Genomic DNA, 21,254 nt, shown 5'->3' on the forward strand with positions numbered 1-21,254 from the left:
CGCTGAACAACATTGAGTGCCTGCCTGTGTTGGAGGAGCTTGACAGTGAACCAACTCTAGAAGAACTTCACGTGGCTCTGGACTCCCTTGCCTTTGACAAGGCAACTGGAAAAGACAGCATCCCTGCTGAAGTCCTAAAGTGCTGCAAAGAGATCATCGTCACTGAGCTGCATGAAATCCTCTGTCTCTGCTGGAGAGAAGGTGGAGTACCTCAAGACATGAGGGATGCAAACATCATCACGCTGTACAAGAACAAAGGCGACAGGGGTGACTGCAACAACTACCGTGGCATCTCTCTCCTTAGCGTTGTAGGAAAGTTGTTTGCCTGAGTTGCACTAAAGAGGCTCCAGGTACTTGCAGAGAGCGTTTATCCAGAATCACAGTGCGGATTCCGAGCCAACAGGTCCACCACTGATATGGTATTCTCCCTTAGACAACTGCAGGAGAAATGCAGGGAACAACGACAGCCACTCTTTATAGCCTTCATAGATCTCACGAAGGCCTTCGACCTGGTAAGCAGGGATGGCCTCTTCAAGATTCTCCCCAAGATTGGATGTCCACCCAGGCTCCTCAGCATCATCAGATCCTTCCACAAGGACATGAAGGGCACTGTTGTCTTCGATGGCTCCACATCAGACCCCTTTGACATCCGAAGCGGCGTGAAGCAGGGCTGTGTTCTTGCACCAACCTTTTTTTGGGATTTTCTTCGCTGTCCTGCTGAAGCAGGCCTTTGGAACTGCAACAGAAGGCATCTATCTCCGGACCAGATCAGATGGAAAGCTCTTCAACCTCTCCAGACTGAGAGCAAAATCCAAAGTCCGTCTGAAATGTCTTCGTGACTTCCTCTTTGCCGACGATGCAGCTGTCACTACCCACTCTGCCAAAGATCTCCAGCAGCTCATGGATCGTTTTAGCAAGGCCTGCCAAGATTTTGGACTGACAATCAGCCTGAAGAAAACACAGGTCATGGTTCAGGACGTGGACTCACCTCCCTGCATTACAATCTCTGCACATGAACTGGAGGTTGTCCATGACTTTGTGTACCTTGGCTCAACGATCTCCGACACTCTTTCTCTCGATACCGAACTAAACAAACGCATTGGTAAAGCAGCTACCACGTTTTCCAGACTCACAAAGAGAGTCTGGTCCAACAAGAAGCTGACGGAACATACCAAGATCCAGGTCTACAGAACTTGCGTCCTGAGTACACTTCTGTACTGCAGCGAGTCATGGACTCTTCGCTGACAACAGGAGAGGAAACTGAGCGCTTTCCACATGCGCTGCCTCCGACGCATCCTCGGCATCACCTGGCAGGACAAAGTTCCAAACAACACAGTCCTGGAACGTGCTGGAATCCCTAGCATGTATTCACTGCTGAAACAGAGACGCCTGCGTTGGCTTGGTCATGTCGTGAGAATGGATGATGGCTGGATCCCAAAGGATCTCCTCTATGGAGAACTCGTGCAAGGAAAGCGCCCTACAGGTAGACCACAGCTGCGATACAAGGACATCTGCAAGAGGGATCTGAAGGCCTTAGGGATGGACCTCAACAGGTGGGAAACCCTGGCCTCTGAGCGGCCCGCTTGGAGGCAGGCTGTGCAGCATGGCCTTTCCCAGTTTGAAGAGACACTTTGCCAACAGTCTGAGGCTAAGAGGCAAAGAAGGAAGGCCCATAGCCAGGGAGACAGACCAGGGACAGACTGCACTTGCTCCCGGTGTGGAAGGGATTGTCACTCCCGGATTGGCCTTTTCAGCCACACTAGACGCTGTGCCAGAACCACCTTTCAGAGCGCGATACCAGAGTCTTTCGAGACTGAAGGTTGCCAACTACACCTGGTAGAGGGGGAGAGGGGCTCAGAGCCAGAGAACCGATTGTGTAGCTAATCTGTGAAGGCCCCCCCCCCCACTTTTCATAGCAGCAGCAAAGTTCTCACTCAACGCCCAGCTAGGGAAAGCATTTGATATTAAAAACCAAAGTTGCTTTTCTGTAGGAGGAGGGATGGAGTACTAAATGTGTTAAGCTGGAACTTCTGCAGAAAAAAAGCAGTTTTAAAGCTGCAGAGAGTTGATCAGCAATTACAAACATCAATCAGTTCAGTTTTCCAACAGGGGCATATGATATTTTGACATCTAATGCCAGCACTTTCCTTATGCTTTCTGATGCCAGTGTGTCTCTAATCTTTACAGCAGCCTGGAGAGCATCTACCCGCGTGGAGACTATATGCCCCAGGCACACCAATTGGCCCCTGGAAACTGCTGTGTTGATCTACAGATGAAGCCACAAAAACCGCATCTTCCAGTGGGCTGTGAGGCAACACCTTGCTGTAGCAGGAGGGCAGAGGAGGTGCGGGACCTGCAGAAAGTTGTAGTTTGTGAGCCTCCAGGCTGCCTGGAGATGATGTGAGCTGGTAGGAGGGGTTGGCAGGCATCTCAGCTGCTGGACAGGACGCAGTGATCACTGCAGCCTCCCATGGAGTGTTGCCCGGAGTCAGTACATCCCTGCCCCCCGTCAGCTACACCACTGGGTATTATCTGGGAACAGTACCAAGGACAGAACTGGGAACAACCCACCGGCATCAAGTGCATGAGCAGGTTTTTTGGAAAATGCAGTGATTTAACCAGAGGGCTTTGGGGCATTTGTTATGAAAGCAGCAGTCCACCCAGTGCCATCGCCACCCCCAGTGTGCGGTGTGGATAGGACTGGGCCACAGCCTCAAGCCTGCTTCTGGTGGGTTTCACAGGCAAAGGGCTGGCTGTTGATTTGATGGTGGAACTGAGAGACTGGCATGTAAAAAAAATTATAACTATCCATGAGGATCTGTGACTTGGAACCACGTTCTTATACCTTGTGCTGCCACAAGCACACAGCTGGATCCCTGGTATTTTCTAGTGAATTTTGTGGAGACAAATGGACAATGTGATCTGACAGGGGATTTGAAGGGACTCCTTTGCTTCTTGTCCCCAGAAACTGGTATTCAGAGAATGGGGTTTGCTCCCTATATCATATCTGGGGAAATCCCTGACATTCTTGCCAAAGATTCTGGACAGGCAAAAAGAAACCCTTCACACAATGTATGGAACTCACTGTCACAAGGTCAAGCCCCTCCCAACAATATGATTTCATGGCATGGGGTACAATTTCTGCCCAGGCAGATTTATGTTCAGTATGTGAATTCAAAGCACTCATTGCGAAAGCAGATCTGTTTGTATCGTTACTAACATGGCAGTCAAATTACCACCAAGGTAAAAAACAAAACACATATGAAGACTCAGATGCTATCTTTTGGTCATTAGCTGCTCCTTGGTGTTCAGGTGAGGTCTCAAGAGAATGATGTAGCACTTGGGGGCAAAGAGGCAGCCCAGCAGTCCGGCGCTGGAGGCCAGGATGGAGAAGACCTGCACGGCCACCGTGTGCTTCTCCTTCGTGCTCAGGTAGGTGGGCACAAAGGCCACCCAGATGCTGCAGAAGACCAGCATGCTGAAGGTGAGCAGCTTGGCCTCGCTGAAGGCCCCAGGCAGCCGCCTGGCCAGGAAGGCCCCTGTGAAGCAGACGGCGGCCAGGAAGCCCAGGTAGCCGAGGGTGCTGTAGAACAGAGTGACAGACCCCACATTGCACTGCAGGACAATCTGGCTGGGCTGGGAGTGCCTGTCAGAGTCCAGGAAGGGTGGAGAGATTCCCAGCCAGGCGGTGCAGATGACAAGCTGAGCAGTGGAACATGAGAGGACAATGGCATTGGCCAAGCCCTTCCCCAGCCACCTCCGCATCCTGCTTCCTGGCTTGGTGGCCACGAAGGCAACCACCACAGTGACGGTTTTGGCCAAAACACAGGAGATGGCCATGGAGAAGATGATGCTGAAGGCTGTTTGGCGGAGGAGGCAGGTCACCCTCCTTGGCCGGCAATGAACAGAAAGGAGGACAAAAACGAGAGCAGGAGGGAGGCGAGGAGGACGTAGGAGAGGTCCCGGTTGTTGGCCTTGACTACTGGAGTCTCATGGTATTTGATGAAAACTCCTAAAACAAAACCTGTAGTGAGAGAAAAGGCCAAGGCAAAAGACGCCAGAGAGGCCCCCAGATAGTCTTCGCAGGACAGGAATGTTATGACCTTGGGGACACACCGAGATTGGGCCTTGTTTGGATGCTGGTCTTCCAGGGACTTTGTGAAATCACTTGTGTCTGAAAAGAAGATTTTTAAATCATATTATTTTTTAGGTTGCCTTGAGTATATAGAAAACAGGATTTAAAAATGGCCCAATCCAATGAACCGATTATGGTAGTGGATCTAGCGATCTCCTGGCATGAGTGACTCTGTGATGGCACAAATGTGGTGCAGCCACTGCACATGATGGCCAGAGGCTTTGTGTGGATGCCAGGATTCTCCACTGGTCCAGGTGGAGGGGACAATTTGTGGGGGGTTTGGGGCAGAGAATGGGCCAAATCGAAGGCAGGGATGTCACAGGCGGGCTGGAGGTGGATCTTGGCGGCAGCTAAGACATCCTACAAAATGCCCCCATGGACCTACTTGGTTTTATGCCAGCAAGAGCTGGCATAGATCTCAATAGGCCCACTGAGGACCAGGGAGAGGCAGAGCTCCATCACCAGGCAAGTTTCTTCAGAGGAGGTCCAAACAAAAGTAGGATTCCCCCCTCCCGATTTGGGGTAGGTTTGCTCAAGGGACCTGGACAGAGAAGCAAGTTTGCCTGGGTGGGGAATCCGTCTTTCTTAGGCTTTGCTTTTCAAAGTTCAAGCCTTCCCTCTGGGTCTACTCCGATCTGTGCCAACTATTTTGCCAGGCAAGGTCCAAACGTACCCAGGAAGGTGGCTTAAGGCCAGGACAGGGGATAGGATATTGGTGGCATGGCTGCCACGAACACCACCCCTTCTCCAGCCACAATCTGCCCCTCCCTGCCCCAGTCTCCTCCTCTTTCCACCCCTCCCTGTCCCACCCAGCCCTGCCCCTGCTTCTTAACCTTCTAGGGGGAGCAGCCGGCCTCCCCTTTGACAACAACCGAATTGCGTTCCGCTGTCATCGCTCCACCCCTGCACCAGCCCAGTCCTGGGCGGGCTGGGCCTTTAGTCTGCCACGGAACCCGGCATGGCACAGGAGATTCTGAGGAGGGCTTGGAAGGACCTCCTTCCTTCACACAGGCTGGTCTTTTTGCCCTGAGCGTCGTGGGCCAAACTGCACATAATGGTGTGAAAACAGAGAACTTGACTGCGATTAAAACACAAAGAGGTGGGGTGGGGGTGGGGGGTGGGTGCTGCTGACCACCCCCGGCTGTTCCCTGAGCAGCCCGACCCTGGAGGTCCCAACGTGACCTTGAGACACACAGCTCGACTTCCAGGAGATGCCTTGCTGTGTCCAGGGTTAGGCATTCCTAATCAAAGTGAAGCTGTGAAGAGGCACTCCCTCCCATCACCCCTTCGGTCACTGGCCCTCCCCCTGCCACTTTCTGGCTGGGCATGTCTTTGCCCCCCTGCCCTTCTTCCAGGGTCTCCTACCTTCCAGGATGGAGATGGTCCCTTCCGCACACGGAGCACAGGCGTAGCAGCAAAAGGGCCGTCCCTTCTGAACCAGCTTGGCGTAGCCTGGATGGCAGCTGTCTGTGCACTTAGAACGGGGCAGGGCCTGAGCAGGAGACAAACAAAAGTGGGGGGGGGGGCATTTTTGTCTGTGGAAGTGCCCAGGTCTGAAAAAGAGCCAGAGATCAGGAAAGGCCCTGGAGGACCTCCCGTTCCAGCCTGCATAAGAACACAAGAAGAGCCCTGCTGGATCAGGCCAAAGGCCCATCTAGTCCAGCCTGGCTGGCTTGGACCAACTAGCCCGGACCATCTAGCCTGGCTGGCTTCCCTACCAAGCGAAGTGGGGTCTGTTTTGATGGCACTGGTGGTTGTGCACAGCTGCCTGGAAGAACTCCCAGTTGGGCACCTTGGGAGGAAGCAGGTCTGAAGAAGGTGCAGCAGTCCCGGCTCCCAGGCAGAGCTGGCTGTGGTGCTCCTGGCCAATGGGAAAGCCCTGTTGTGGACCAGCTCCTGAGACCCTTCCCTGATATGGAGAATTACCAATGGACTGAGCCCTCTCTGGTGGACCTCCCCTGTGCCTCAGCCCTGCCCCACTTTGGCCACACTCCTGGGCCACTTGCCCTCCTCAGGGACTCTGTCTTTGCTGCGGGGCCTTTTGCCTGGTCCGCAGATTCACCCGCCTTCTTGTGTGGCTCAGGCCAAAGCTTCTCCAGCTGCCTGCTCAAGCTGATAACCTCAGGGACCCTGAGCTGGAGAACTGGGCCTCCTGGCCTGGCCCTGACTCTGCTGCAACCAACTGCTGGCACCTGCGTGCTCCTAAGTCATGTGCTTTTAGACAGTGCATTGATTTGGAAGGAGAAACCACATATTTTTGCATTCTGTAAAACAGCTGGTTGACTGGAACCGATGGCAGATAGAACTGCACGAAACCAGTGGCGTTCCCCACCTGCTTGAATGGCCTGGGCCACACAATGGCGTCCTGCTTCACGGTGAGTGCTGCTCCTGGGGGTGTCTGTTTCCCGATTCTCCCAACCTTTATGCTGGCAATAGACTTATTGGGAAGCGCCAGCAAGTTCACAATGTCAAAGTCAGCGGCCAGGTCCCCCTTCTGGTCCCCATAGATCCCGTCCAGGGAAACATTGTAAAATCGGGAGTTTCTCAGGAAAGGGTGAAGCTGGAATGGCAAAGAAAGCAGCAGTGCTGAGAAAGCGGAAGACCATGCTGGAGACCCCGTGCAAAACCACCCGTCTAATAGCAATTCCTATCAACACGGATTGCTGCTTGTGGGCTCTCATTCAACACTGTGCCAGTAAGTCCCTGAACCACGGCCTCCTCCCTTGCTGACCTGCCAGGCCTGAGAGGAAGAGCTTTAAAGGTCCCCTGGACTCTGCTTCTGCATGGCTGTGATCAGCTGTCCTGCTGTCCCCTTTCCAGTGGCTGCCAGGAACTGTCCCAGGAAAAATGCAGCTAGAAGCAGGGAACTCTGGGAACTATCTACTTTTGGGGGAACTTTGCCAGATATAAAAGTGTGCAACAGAGTCTTGTGTTTTGCACTACTTAGCATAAGAACATAAGAAGAGCCCTGCTGGATCAGGCCAAAGGTCCATCTAGTCCAGTTTCATGGATCTCACAGAGGCCCACCAGATGTCTCAGGGAGCACATAAGACACCTGAATCCTGGTATCTGGCATTCAGAGGTAGCCCACTTCTAAAATCAGGAGGTTGCATGTTCCCGTCATGGCTTATAACCCATGATGAACTTTTCCTTCAGAAATTTGTCCAAACCCCTTTTAAAGGCATCCAGGCCAGATGCCATCACCACATCCTGTGGCAAGGAGTTCCGCAGACCAACTACATGCTGAGTAAATAAATATTTTCTTTTGTCTGTCCTAACTCTCCCAACACTCAACTTCCATGGATGTCCCCTGGTTCTGGTGTTGTGTGAGAGGCAAGAGAACATCCCCCTACCCACTTTATCCATCCCCTGCATGCTTTTGTAAATCTCAACCCTGTTCCCACTCAGACGCCTCTTTTCTCCTTGGTCTGCTTTTTGACACATCCTTTTATACCAACTGCCACGTATATTTTGATGGTCCTGAAAATGCATTCTATTTAGTTTTTTAACGCTATCCTGTGCAAACGTTTTCTTCCTCTCCTCACCCATCATGCTAAAACTCTGCATTACCCAATGAAGTGTTTCAGTGGGTCACCCAGTGGGTGAAGTGGGTCAACCAACGAAATGATCCACAACAGAAAAAGAACAAGAAAAAGAACAAGAACTTATGTTGGGTGAGTTTGGGGGACTCATAGAGTGATGGGCTCAGGGCCATTGAAAGCAAATTCATAGAGGAGGAGGAGGTTGTCATTAGTCTTGCCTGCTTTGGGGGACTCTCTGATGGGAGGCACCACAGAGCCTAGTGGGTAGAGGGGCAAAGCCTTTCTCTCATGGCTCTCTTGTGGACTCTCAGGGACATCACACTGGCATCTTTGGTTGACCTAAAAGGGTTCCTCATATGGCTGCACACACATGTAACTGAAACAATTCACACCAACTGGACTGTAAGACAATATCTAGGGTCTGTCATAAGAACAGCCCCACTGGATCAGGCCATAGGCCCACCTAGTCAAGCTTCCTGTATCTCACAGAGGCCCACCAAATGCCCCAGGGAGCTCACCAGATAACAAGACCTGCAAGGCCTCCTGGGAATTGTAGTTTAAGAACAGCCCCACTGGATCAGGCCTTAGGCCCATCTAGTCCAGCTTCCTGTATCTCACAGCGGCCCACCAAATGCCCCAGGGAGCACACCAGATAACAAGAGACCTCATCCTGGTGCCCTCCCTTGCATCTGGCATTCTGACATAACCAATTTCTAAAATCAGGAGGTTGCGCATACACATCATGGCTTGTACCCCGTAATGGATTTTTCCTCCAGAAACTTGTCCAATCCCCTTTTAAAGGCGTCTAGGCTAGATGCCATCACCACATCCTGTGGCAAGGAGTTCCACAGACCAACCACACGCTGAGTAAAGAAACATTTTCTTTTGTCTGTCCTAACCCGCCCAACGCTCAATTTTAGTGGATGTCCCCTGGTTCTGGTGTTATGTGAGAGTGTAAAGAGCATCTCCCTATCCACTCTGTCCATCCCCTGCATAATTTTGTATGTCTCAATCATGTCCCCCCTCAGGCGTCTCTTTTCTAGGCTGAAGAGGCCCAAACGCCATAGCCTTTCCTCATAAGGAAGGTGCCCCAGCCCCGTAATCATCTTAGTCGCTCTCTTTTGCACCTTTTCCATTTCCACTATGTCTTTTTTGAGATGCAGCGACCAGAACTGGACACAATACTCCAGGTGTGGCCTTACCATCGATTTGTACAACGGCATTATAATACTAGCCGTTTTGTTCTCAATACCCTTCCTAATGATCCCAAGCATAGAATTGGCCTTCTTCACTGCCGCCGCACATTGGGTCGACACTATCATCAACCTGTCCACCACCACCCCAAGATCTCTCTCCTGATCTGTCACAGACAGCTCAGAACCCATCAGCCTATATCTAAAGTTTTGATTTTTTTGCCCAATGTGCATGACTTTACACTTACTGACATTGAAGCGCATCTGCCATTTTGCTGCCCATTCTGCCAGTCTGGAGAGATCCTTCTGGAGCTCCTCACAATCACTTCTGGTCTTCACCACTCAGAAAAGTTTGGTGTCGTCTGCAAACTTAGCCACCTCACTGCTCAACCCTGTCTCCAGGTCATTTATAAAGAGGTTGAAAAGCAACGGTCCCAGGACAGATCCTTGGGGCACACCGCTTTTCACCTCTCTCCATTGTGAAAATTCCCAATGACACCCACTCTCTGCTTCCTGGCCTCCAACCAGTTCCCAATTCATGAGAGGACCTGTCCTCTAATTCCCTGACTGTGAAGTTTTTTCAGTAGCCTTTGGTGAGGGACCGTGTCGAACGCCTTCTGAAAGGCCAGATATATAATGTCCATGGGTTCTCCTGCATCCACATGCCTGTTGACCTTTTCAAAGAATTCTATAAGGTTCGTGAGGCAAGACTTACCCTTACAGAAGCCATGCTGACTCTCCCTCAGCAAGGCCTGTTCGTCTATGTGTTTTGAGATCCTATCTTTGATGAGGCATTCCACCATCTTACCCGGTATGGATGTTAGACTGACCGGCCTATAGTTTCCCGGGTCCCCCCTCTTTCCCTTTTTAAAAATAGGCGTGACATTTGCTATCCTCCAATCTTCTGGCACCATGGCCATTTTGAGGGACAAGTTGCATACCTTAGTCAAGAGATCAGCAACTTCATTCTTCAATTCCTTAATAACTCTTGGGTGGATGCCATCAGGGCCCGGTGACTTATTGATCTTTAATTTATCAATGAGGTCTGAAACATCTTCTCTTTTAACCTCTATCTGACTTAACTCCTCGGTCAGGAGGGGCCGTTCGGGCAGCGGTTTCTGCCCGAGGTCTTCTGCCGTGAAGACAGATGCAAAGAACTCATTTAATTTCTCTGCCATCTCTAAGTCTCCTTTTATCTCCCCTTTCCCTCCCTCACCATCCAGAGGGCCAACCGCTTCTCTGGCGGGTTTCCTGCTTCTAACATATTTGAAGAAGCTTTTATTATTCCCCTTAATGTTGCTGGCCATGCGTTCCTCATAGTCTCGCTTGGCCTCCCGTATCACCTTCTTACATTTCTTTGGCCACAGTTTATGTTCCTTTTTATTCTCCTCATTAGGGCAAGACTTCCATTTACGGAAGGAAGCTTCCTTGCCCTTCACAGCCTCTCTAACTTGGCTGGTTAGCCATGCGGGCACCCTCCTGGATTTAGTGGAACCCTTCTTTCTTTGCGGTATACACCTCTGCTGGGCCTCTATTACTGTTGTTTTAAGCAGCCTCCATGCACTCTGGAGAGATTGGACTCTTTTTACCCTCCCTTTTAACCTCCTTCTAACCAGCCTCCTCATTTGAGGGAAGTCCGCCCGTCGGAAGTCAAGGGTTTTTGTTAGAGATTTGCCTGGTATTCTTCCCCCAACGTGCATGTCAAAACGGATCGCAGCATGATCACTGTTCCCCAATGGCTCAGTAACATTTACATCTCTAACCAGGTCCTGCATACCGCACAATATTAAATCCAGAGTCACCTGTCCTCTGGTGGGCTCCGTGACTAGCTTATCTAAGCCACAGTCATTTAGCACGTCAAGAAATCTGGTTTCCTTATCGTGACCAGAACACAAATTGACCCAGTCAATATGAGGATAATTGAAGTCCCCCATGATTACAACCCTGTCCCTCCTTGTCACCTCCCTGATCTGTTTCCTCATTTCAAGGTCCCCATCCGCTTTCTGGTCTGGAGGAGGATAGCACGCCCCCAGTATTACATCGCTGCACAAGCCTGGTAATTTAACCCACAGAGATTCTACGGTAGAGTCGGACCCACCTTCAATCTCTACTTTGCTGGATTTTATCCCTTCCTTAACATAAAGGGCCACCCCACCTCCAACACGCAGAGGGATAGCAGAGGGATAGCTAGATGGTGGCAGGGCATCAGCAGAGTGCAGGGTTTGGAGCCTTTGGCCTCAGATGTGTGCAGTGTTTCAACTCAACATCTGAAGGGCTCACTGAGTACAGAATTGAACAGCTGAACTGAGGGTGGTTTTCAGTGGAACCACCTGGGGGGGAGCAGTACCTGCCACGGCTGCAGCTTCTGGAGATCTCCAGGCCTCCGCATCACTCCTCACTTGGATCTGGCTGCGTATGCCTCATTTAAGGCCTGCGCCACAGCCTGGATGCTGTTGTAGATGCTGACGCTCTCCATGGACAGGCTGCTCTCAGGCGCACCGTTCTGGGGCTGGGTCTCCTCCTCCTTCTCTCGGCATCTGGTCCGAACTTTCACAGACAACTTGTGCTTTGAGTCTGAGCAACGAAAACCTTGGGTGGAGAGCAGTGGAAGGAGCTTTTCATCCGTTCCGGTCTGGATTAAGAAGGTGAAACAAGCATGAATGGGCTGGGTATGAAAGATGCTGTAAAAGGCGCTCAAGCCAACATCCTGCAGAGCGGTGGCGACCCAGACTTTTCCCGCAATGGGAGCTTTCTGATGCTTCTCAGCATGTTTCATCACCCTTGCCAAGCCAAACAAGGATTGAGAATCCCCTGGGCAAATGACAACGTTGGCTTGGCTCTGCCAGAGGAAGGAAAGCATGCGGCAGAAGTCCTTGTACTGCACCAGGGTGGGGATCATCTCCTCGAAGGCGATGCAAACGCCGCTCCTGGCGAACACGGTGGACAGAGCCCTCCTGAACTCCTCTCCATCTTCTGTGTCTGAGGCAACGAGGCCGACCCACGTCCTCCGGAAGTGCAGGAGCAGCTTGGCAACCCCCCAGTACCTGGAGTCGTCCTCTGGGACCATCCGGTAGAAAAAGGGGAGCCGGGTTTTGTCGTTCAGCAGACGAGAGGCAAAACCGTAACTCACCTGCAGAGGAGAGAAAGAGGGAGGCCTTCGGTGCTTGCGATTTGCTGCTCTGCGCAAGTTTGCGCACAAGATCACACCTTCCAGACTACAGAGACGTGGACTTTTCGGGCGTAACTGAAATGTCATGCAAACTGCTGGCCTCTCCAATTGGTTTAATGCATAACTTTCCCAGCCCTGAGAAAGGGGCCCCCACATTAAGGCCTGCAGCCCAGGGGCTTTCAAAGTACATGCACCCACCTCTGCTATTCACCCCCCTCCTCTGTCCTCCTGCAGGGTGAAGCAAAAACTGGACTGGAACCAGTTGACCAGTGGGGGGAGCAGACAGTCCCACAGAGGCAGATGTTGGAAATGGCTGCAAGTGTTGTTGTTCAGTCGTGTCCAACTCTTTGTGACACCCTGGACCACAGCACGCCAGGCCCCCCGTCTACAACTAATTTCTGAAGTTTGTCCAAATTCACGTTCATTGCCTCTGTCTAACCATCTCATCCTCTGACGCCCCCTTCTCCTGTGGCCTTCAGTTTTTCCCAGCATCAGGGTCTTTTCTAAGGAGTCCTCCCTTCTCATGAGATGACCAAAGGATTCAGCTTCATCACCCCTAACTCCTGCCCAAGTCCAGAGGGGGAGAAACTCCAACACAGCAGCGGCACACGCGTGACTTACAGGTACATGCGAGTCGAGGGAGGCGTCTTAAACGTGTTGGGAAAAGACAGAACGCACGTGGTGGACAGAACACCAGCAACAAGGTGGTCTCCTGGCCTGTAATAATTGAAGGCATCTATTTTATCCGGTGCCAGATTCAGGGGACATTTGGCCTTCAGCATCCCGCAGGCTGCCTGGGGCAGCAGCAGCAGCAGCAGTGTCACCCTGGGGTGCCCTGTGCGGTCACCCCCCTTGGGGCTCTCCATAGCAGCCCCAGCTAATGCGGAGGAGCCCAGGTCGAGCCTGCAGCGCTTTTGCTCAGGATGGTGCCCACCACCATGACTGCAGAGTCCCCTGGGCTGGCACTAAAGCATCGCCTGGCATAGCCCCTGCCTGCCCTGCAGCTCAGCCCAACCTCTCAGTGGCACGGGAGGCCTTTATGCCCAGCATGTTGTGTTGCAAGAACTTGCCTCCTGTTGCTCTCAGGCCTGCTGTCGATGTTGTTGGTTTCAAAAGCGATCCTTGGGAAACAGTCCCTTGAGCTTCAGCTGGAAGGGGAAGAAATCACTTTGATTTGGATAATTATATCAGGAAGTGCCACTTCTGTGTCCTCCTGGACTCTCCGTGTGGCTCCGTGCGCAGGTGCGCGGCTGGAGAAACATGCTGGCAATACTCAGCAAAGTGGCTCCATATTTTTGGTCGGAAAGGAGAGGTCGGCGGAGGGGGGTCTCAAGGCTTGACTTTGTGACAAGCGATCCCTTCAGAACAATCGGGTTAAAGCTACTCCATTAGGATCAATACAAGGAGTTAGCAGGGTCCGTTCAGCACTTGGGCATTGTGGACATGTGAAGCTGCCTTGTATGTCAGGCCATCCCCCCCCCCCCACTGTTTGCTTTGGCCGCAGACCTGCACGGGTCCAGGCCGAAGCCTTTCCCAGACCTGAAGTTTTTTGCTCTTCAAAGGCAGCCTCACAGGGAGTGGAGCACAGTCACCCAAGCAGGATATCACCATAGCCAGGGACAGGTGCCATTGGCACCCCACTGGCACCCCAGCCAAAGCCAGGCAAAGGCACTCCTCATCATTGATGAAGCCTGAACATCCAAGGCTCAAAACAGAGCCCAGAAACACCTCCATCCCGAGACCCGGAGCCTTCAGGAGGAGCGCGTTGGAATCCCGTTCCCTAGTCCAGTGTTCACACCACATGAGGCAAGACTTACCCTTACAGAAGCCATGCTGACTCTCCCTCAGCAAGGCCTGTTCGTCTATGTGTTTTGAGATCCTATCTTTGATGAGGCATTCCACCATCTTACCCGGTATGGATGTTAGGCTGACCGGCCTATAGTTTCCCGGGTCCCCCCTCTTTCCCTTTTTAAAAATAGGCGTGACATTTGCTATCCTCCAATCTTCTCGCACCGTGGCTGTTTTGAGGGACAAGTTGCATATTTTAGTCAAGAGAACAGCAACTTCATTCTTCAGTTCCTTAATAACTCTTGGGTGGATGCCATCAGGTCCCAGTGACTTATTGATCTTTAATTTGTCAATTAGGTCTGAAACATCTTCTCTTTTAACCTCTATCTGACTTAACTCCTCGGTTAGGAGGGGCCGTTCGGGCAGCGGTATCTGCCCGAGGTCTTCTGCCATGAAGACAGATGCAAAGAACTCATTTAATTTCTCTGCCATTTCTAAGCCTCCTTTTATCTCCCCTTTCCTTCCCTCACCATCCAGACGTCAAGCATGACAGATGGGAGAACTTTGAAGAACGAATTGAAATGAACCAGAAAACCGATGTGTCTTGCTTAGCCTTTTCTCAGCCATGTCACTTTGCCTGAAGGAATCGCCAGCCCCTTCCGCTTGCGCTTGGGTGAGTGGGCACTGAGTCCCATGGAGTGGGTGCTGAGGCTGCTGGAAGGGAACTGCCACGCCTTCCTGGGTTTTGACATTTGCTGGAATGATGCCGTGGCCTCCCTGCTTGGAGGATGGAGCAAGACAGACAGGAGCGTCACCCACATTCCAGTTCCTGGAGGACTCCAACAGAAGCTGACTGGTGCATGGAGCAAAAGGCCAAAAGCCGCCTGCAAGCTGATCCCAGCTGCTGACTGCCGCAGGCTGCTGCTGGTGAACCAAAACTGCCCCAAACCCAGTAACACAGGGAAGGCACTGGAGAAACAGGGATTCCTCATGCCCTGACTGGAGGCTTTTCTGGCCAGGTGCACTGCTGTCTTCTCTGGAGTCAACCTGATCTCTTGACTAAAATATGCACCTTGTCCCTCCAAATGGCCACGGTGCCAGAGGATTGCAGGATAGCAAATATCACACTGATTTTTAAAAAAGGAAGGACGGGGGACCCGGGAAACTATAGGCCGGTCAGCCTAACATCCATACTGGGTAAGATGGTGGAATGCCTCATCAAAGATAGGATCTCAAAACACATATACGAACAGGCCTACTGAGGGAGAATCAGCCTGGCTTCTGTAAGGGTAAGTCTTGCCTCACGAACCTTATAGAATTCTTTGAAAAGGTCAACAGGCATGTGGATGCGGGAGAACCCGTGGACATTATATATCTGGACTTTCAGAAAGTGTTTGACACGGTCCCTCACCAAAGGCTACTGAGAAAACTCCACAATCAGGGAATTAGAGGACAGGTCCTCTCATGGATTGAGAACTGGTTGGAGGCCAGGAAGCAGAGAGTGGGTGTCAATGGGCAATTTTCACAAGGGAGAGAGGTGAAAAGCGGTGTGCCCCAAGGATCTGTCCTGGGACTGCTGCTCTTCAGCTTCTTCATAAATGACCTGGAGACAGGGTTAAGCAGCGAGGTGGCTAAGTTTGCAGATGACAGCAAACTTTTCCAAGTGATGAAGACCAGAAGTGATTGTGTAGAGCTCCAGAAGGATCTCTGTTACGTGAAAATAATCTGTTACGTGAAAATCCCCTTTTTGCCTTTTAGTTGTGATTTTTTCTCTATCTGGTTATGTTAAAATAGACTAAAATATCATGCAGGCCAAACTTCTCATACAGGCCACAATCAAGTCAAGTCATAAGCTCATGGTTACACAACCTCCACCTTCCTGTGGTCACACATTAGGGGAGGAAGTCTGGCATCGTAAATCATTGTTTCTACATTACTGTATTCATTGCATTGTTTTAACCCAATCACTGTTTAAGAGCTGTATGCAAAAGTGTCTCCTAATCCAATCACTGTTTAAGTCCTGTATGCAAACCTGAACTGCCTTCTTGTGTTGGTATTGTTTAAGTTCCCCCATCCAGGAAGCCAGCCATTAGCCCCCATTAAATTTGCTGATAACTGATCCTTTCAATGTTTTACTTACTCAAAGCACCCTGCAGTGTGGTAGAAAGAAAGTTATCATCCAGTTCAACTCTGTCTGAAAACCCCTTTTTTAAGAGAGGGCTTGCTCCCACATGCTCCCACAAGCTAAAAGGAATTTCTCTGCATTACGCCATCTTGTTATCCAGCCTGCAATCCTGAGTTTCCAATAAGGGCAGTGCAATATTCCCCTAAACAAAACAGCCCTTTTGGTAACATCTCTCCAGACTGGCAGAATGGGCAGCAAAATGGCAAATGTGTTTTAATGTAAGTAAGTGTAAAGCTATTGGGACAAAAAAATCAAAACTTCACATAAAGGTTGATGGGTTCTGAGCTGTCTGTGACAGATCAGGAGAGAGATCTTGGGGTGGTGGTGGACAGGTCGATGAAAGTGTCGACCCAATCTGCGGCGGCCATAAAGAAGGCCAATTCTATGCTTGGGATCATTAGAAAAGGTATTGAGAACAAAACGGCTAATATTATAATGCCGTTGTACAAATCGATGGTAAGGCCACACCTGGAGTATTGTGTCCAGTTCTGGTCCAGTTCTGGTCACCACATCTCATAAAGGACAGAGTGGAGATGGAAAAGGTGCAAAAGAGAGGAACTAGAATAGAATAGAATAGAATAGAAATTTATTTGTCATTGTACCCGTATACACAAGTACAACGAAATTAGGTGCTTTCGCAAGGTAAAAGAAGACATGACCCACACAAAACAACAATACAAAAAAGTCAGGCAGACTACATATACAATCACCACATTGCTAAAACTCTGTTCAACATATCACTGTACCCCCGCATTTAATCTAGACACTGCACTGGGATAAAAAATGTTCTTTAATCTACTCGTTCTTACTCTTATCACCCTATATCTTCTTCCTGATGGCAATAGTTCAAAAAATCGATAACCAGGATGTGAGGGATTTCTCAGAATTTTTAAGGTTTTCGACATACACCTTTGTTACCAAAAGGGCTGATTTGTTTAGGGGGAATTAGTACACTACCCTTATTGGGAACCTCAGGATCACAGGCTGGATAGCAAGACGGCATAATGCAGAGAAATTCCCTTTTAGCTTAAGGAGGAGACTGAGAGAAAGATAACTTTCAATAAAAGATTACATTTTTATTACAAAAGCACACAGGTAAACATAATGCACATGGAAAAATGATAAGTCTTGGTCCTAGTACTTGAATCTTAGTGTACCTAGCTTGATGGTGGTTGCATGAGAAAAGTATTTGGTGCATCCGAGGAAATTAGAAATAGGGAAAGGTTTTAGGGAAGGATTTCAGGGGTCCCTGATCTGCCAATCCCAGTTGCTAACTAAAGATGGGGAGAGAAGGGGAGAAAAAGATGGGGGGGGGGAGGAAAAAGTTCCAGGCTCAAGAATAGTTACCTGTCCTGCAGAGTAGTTGGATGGGGGGGGGAGTCCTGGGAGGAGGACCCTCTGACACAACACAAGGTGTTGGTCCTTGGATGGAGGGGAGCCAGAGAGAGTGACGTGGCCCTCCCTTAAAAAGGGGCTTTCTGACTGTGTTGAGCTGGATGGTAACTTTGCTTACTACCACACAGCAGGGTAAACACTGAAAAGATCAGGATGTCCCTTATCAGCAAAATTCAGTGGGGTCTAATGGCTGTCTTCCTAGCTGGGGAAACTTAAACAATACAATGAGTCAGCAACACACAGAAGGCAGTTCAAATTTGCATAGAGTACTTAAGCAGTGATTGAGTTAAAACAATACAATGAATAGGAGACACTTAAACAATGATTTCCTAAGCCAGACTTCTTCCTCCTAGAGAGGTGGATGTTGTAGGTCTTCCTCCTAGAGAGGTGGAGGTTGTGTAAGTTTGCGGCTTGACCAGAGTTTTGGAAATTTGGCCTGTGTGAGAAGTTTAAGCCTGCATATTTTAGTCCGTAGTAACATAACCAGATATAAAATCACAACTAAAAGGAAAAAGGGGGATTTTCACGTAACACCTTGTACTGTAAAGCTCCTCCAAAGAAGGGAGGGAACAGCCAATAATCCTCTGAGATTATTGTGATCTCAGAGGGTAGATAACCCTCTGGAGCGCTTTTCTCTCCACCACTGCACAACTCGCAAACCAAACACAGAGACAAAAAGATAGAATGCTCTCTATGTAGCTGTGATAAAAATTACCAACAATGTCTCAGGCAGTTCTTGTCTGCTGAGGAGTCTCAAAAAGTACAATCGTTGTTGGGCCTTCTTTACCAGAGCAGTGGTGTTTGCACTCCATGTTAAATCCTTCTTCATGATGATCCCCAGAAACTTAACCTCGTCCACCTGCTTTACACAAACACCCTCAATACACAAGGGCCGAATGTCAGATTTTCTTTTCCAATAGTCCACAATAAATTCCTTAGTCTTATTGATGTTAAAAATAAGGTTATTATTTTTGCACCATAAAGACAACCGTTGTACCTCTTCACGATATGCAGACTCATCATCTCCAGAGATGAGCCCCACTAACGTGGTATCATCCAGAAATTTGATAATCTTATTGCTGGGATAAATATTGGTGCAATCTGAAGTGGAGATGGTAAACAGTAGGGGACTCAACACACAGCCCTGTGGAGTACCCGTATTGAGAATCCTGGCAGAAGAAACAAAGTCCCTTAATCTCACCCTCTGAGGGCGATTTGAAAGAAAATCCAAGATCCACATACAGATTGGTTCTGGAAACCCAAGATCTTTAAGTTTAGATATCAGTTTGTATGGTATAATTGTGTTAAATGCAGAGCTGAAATCCACGAAGAGCATTCTTACATAGGTCCCCCACTGCTCTAAATGAGTTAAAGCAGTGTGTAAGACGGTGTTTATAGCATCTTCTGTTGATCTATTTGCCCCATATGCAAACTGATATCTATCAAATGAGTCTGGAAGACAGGATGATGTACTGTCGAACTAATTGTTCAAAACACTTAATAATAGAAGTGAGTGCCACCAGTCTATAATCATTGAGGATACTTATGAAGGGCTTCTTTGGGAATGGAACAATGGTGGAAGCTTTCAGACACGATGGAACAATGGCTTGGGATAGAGACCGATTAAAAATCTTAGTCAAAACCCCAGCCAATTGGTCTGCACAGTCTTTTACCACCCGGCCAGAAATGCCATCAGGTCCGGCGGCCTTCCTCGAATTTACCGCTTTCAGTGTCTTCCTCACGTCATGCTCTCCCACAACAAGGAGGGAGCCGTGCTGAGTTAATAACTGCGGTGTGGCAACTTCAGTTTGATTTACCTCAAACCAGGCAAAAAAGTTATTCAGCTCCTCCGCCAACAGAGCATCTCCATCCATGGGGGCAGTTTTTGTTTTATAATTAGTAATTTGCTGAACCCCTTGCCACACCTGCCTCATATTATTACTAGAAAAGCAGTCCTCAATCCTCCTCTTATAATCAGCCTTGGCTTGCCTAATACCCTTCTTCAAACCAGCCCTAGCAACGCTGCACTTCAACTCATCACCGGATTTAAAAGCCTTGTTTCTCACATACAGGAGACGTCTGACCTCTCCAGTCATCCACAGTTTCTGGTTAGGGTAAATCCGAATGCGTTTATCTACTGTAACGGTATCCACGCAGTGAGTGATATATCCCAAAACCGATGCAGTAAACTCCTCTAAAACAGGATGCTGGAAGATATCCCAGTTCATCTCTTCAAAACAATCCAGCATCCGTGAAATGGCCCCCTCAGGCCAATATTTCACAGTCTTGATTATTGTTCCAGCTTGCTTCCTTAAAGGGATATACTCCGGTGCTAACAGCAGAGAAATATGATCAGACTGGCCTAAATGAGGTAGTTGCACAACCCTATAGCCGTTTTTGATGTTAGAATAGAAGATAGACTAAGATGATTCCTGGGCTGGGGCACCTTCCTTATGAGGAAAGGCTACAGCGTTTGGGCCTCTTCAGCCTGAGGGGGGACATGATTGAGACATACAAAATTATGCAGGGGAAGGACAGAGTGGATAGGGAGATGCTCTTTACACTCTCACATAACACCAGAACAAGATTACATCTACTAAAATTGAGTGTTGGGAGAGTTAGAACAGAGAAGAGAAAATATTTCTTTACTCAGCATGTGGTTTGTCTGTGGAACTCCTTGCCACAGGATGTGGTGACGGCATCTGGCCTGGACGCCTTTAAAAGGGGATTGGACAAGTTTCTGGAGGAAAAATCCATTACGGGGTACAAGCCATGATGTGTATGCGCAACCTCCTGATTTTAGAAGGCTATGTCAGAAGGCCAGATGCTATGTCAGAAGGCCTCCTGATTTTAGAGGGCTATGTCAGAAGGCCAGATGCAAGGGAGGGCACCAGGATGAGGTCTCTTGTGATCTGGCGTGCTCCCTGGGGCATTTGGTGGGCCACTGTGAGATACAGGAAGCTGGACTAGGTGGGCCTATGGCCTGATCCAGCGGGGCTGTTCTTATGTTCTTAACTACAATTCCCAGGAGGCCTTGCAGGTCTTCTTGTTGTCTGGTGTGCTCCCTGGGGCATTTGGTGGGCCGCTGTGAGATACAGGAAGCTGGACTAGATGGGCCTATGGCCTGATCCAGTGGGGCTGTTCTTATGTTCTTACTCCCATTCCAAGGTGTGCAGAGAGAGGACAGTCCGCACTGAGCAACTGTGAAATACGAAGGAGTGGGCTTCTTGCAGGAGATCTGGGTGCAGTGTACTTCTGGGAGTGCGGCTGGTGCACAGGCCAAGGAGCACAGGGGAGCTGCTGCAGCCTGCTGACTGGCATTCTCCCCTTTGCAGTCCAGGCTGGAACCAGGAACAGAGAAGGGAAGCTCCCCTGGGGGAAGAAGAGGGCCCATCATGCGTCACCCTGATCCGGCCTGGTCACTGGATGTCAGCTGGTGGGACAGGTCCCAGCTCAGTGGGGTCCCCCTCCTGGAACTATCTCCATTTAGAACAGCAAGACTTGTTCTAAGAGAAGCAGGAGGGGGAGAAGCTCGGAGAGGGGGGGAGGAGACGACAATGAGGGGGTGCAGGTTGTGGCAGAAGGTGGACCCAGAGAAGCCGAAGGGTGCTGGCTGCAGGACTCAGGTGTGCGCACATGTGTGGCAGATACAGGCCCCTGAGGCTATGGGTCCTGAGGGTCGCTCCCCTCTCCATTGGGCAGGGGGCCCAATGAAGCCTTTCTGTGGTTGGGCTGGGGGGGAACAGCAGAAGTCCCATCTGCAGGTCGCTGCTGCCTGGCCCAGGGCTCTGTGGTCTCCCCTGGCAGCCCCAGGCAGCTCCCCTCGCCCTCCTGGTGGCTGGCTGCC

General features: G+C 50.1%; 1 pseudogene; it reads right to left on the bottom strand.

The window, feature by feature from the left end:
* Positions 1–1,827: 1,827 nt before the first annotated feature.
* On the bottom strand, positions 1,828–11,259 carry LOC136639214 (vomeronasal type-2 receptor 26-like; annotated as a pseudogene).
* Between the last annotated feature and the right edge of the window lie 9,995 nt (positions 11,260–21,254).

Source organism: Tiliqua scincoides, chromosome 2, assembly GCF_035046505.1.
Source record: "Tiliqua scincoides isolate rTilSci1 chromosome 2, rTilSci1.hap2, whole genome shotgun sequence".
Taxonomy (NCBI): Eukaryota; Metazoa; Chordata; class Lepidosauria; order Squamata; family Scincidae; genus Tiliqua; species Tiliqua scincoides.